Source organism: Sinocyclocheilus grahami, unplaced genomic scaffold, assembly GCF_001515645.1.
Source record: "Sinocyclocheilus grahami isolate Dianchi unplaced genomic scaffold, SAMN03320097.WGS_v1.1 scaffold1460.1, whole genome shotgun sequence".
In the NCBI taxonomy this organism is placed as follows: domain Eukaryota; kingdom Metazoa; phylum Chordata; class Actinopteri; order Cypriniformes; family Cyprinidae; genus Sinocyclocheilus; species Sinocyclocheilus grahami.
Genome location: NW_015506639.1, coordinates 150,593 through 151,789, shown reverse-complemented (window position 1 = coordinate 151,789; position 1,197 = coordinate 150,593).

The window sequence follows — 1,197 nt, the reverse complement described above, 5'->3', positions numbered from 1 at the left end:
CCTCCCCCCATTTCCCTCTTTCTTTAATCAACATGTGTTTCGTAAAGGGATAGTTCACTCAAAAATGAAAATTCAGTCTAATTCACCTTCAGGTTGCTCCAAACCTGCATGACTTAATTTTTTCCACAAAAGAAGACATTTTGAAGAATGTACTGGTCATTTTTCCAAGCCGTTTTTAAAGGCACTGGAGCTTTTTAAGCTTCTAAAAGTCCACATGAGTTTAAATGCTATATTGCTAGCCATAATACAGCTTTGTGTGAGAAACAGAACAGAAAATTGTAATGATATTCTCTGAAATATCTGACATCCATTCTAGCTCTCCTTGGCATTTCACAGGAGTTCATGAGAGTAGCAGTATTACCCAATTTGCACAATTATTCTTCTGAATTGGTTATTTTTGGTTGATCTACTTCAGTAAACAGGTCTGAATGATTCATTCACAAAGCGGACTAATCCAGTTCACAAACTTAGCTCAATGGCTCAAATATCTAAAATTGTATGTAAAAAATGATGAACGGTTTTGGAATTACATGAGGGGAAGTAAATTATGACACTATTTAATTTATGGGTGAACTATCCCTTTCACATCCCATTTTTAAGGCTTTTGCTATGAAGTCACGCATCATTTTGTTTCAAAGTCATTCTTAGCTAGTACATCTCTCCTTCTCTGCCTTTCTCACCTCCTTGCTCAACCACCAACACCATTTGCTCTTTCTCCACGTGAGGGTGCGCTGACAGATCCTGGGCTGAATGGAAACGAGCATGTCCATCCATCCTCGCCTTTCTTGCTCCCTCCCTCACCTTGTGTCTCTCTTCATCCTCTCCTCTCTCTCTGTCTTTTTTTTCTTTCTTTCAGGTGTGCTAGGCTTTTTGGCATTTCCTCTTTCTTATCGCAGGAGGCAGGTAGGAGTCATGGGCAAACAACACGCATCATTACCTGTGTGAGTAAAGTGGTCGGGTCCTGGCACCTTCAACCGGTGCAGAATAACTAATGCCTGGAACCTTCCACCCGGCTCTGTACCAGCCCAGACGCAATATGGGGGTTCACCCATTGCAGATAGCTCAGATAACTGGGCATTAATTTGCCCTCATGACTCCAAAATGATACAGCCTCAGGGTATGTCTAGAAAGCAGTCTGAGACCACCGAGTAGCTCACCTATGCATTAATGTCAAGGATGACTCTATATATATATATA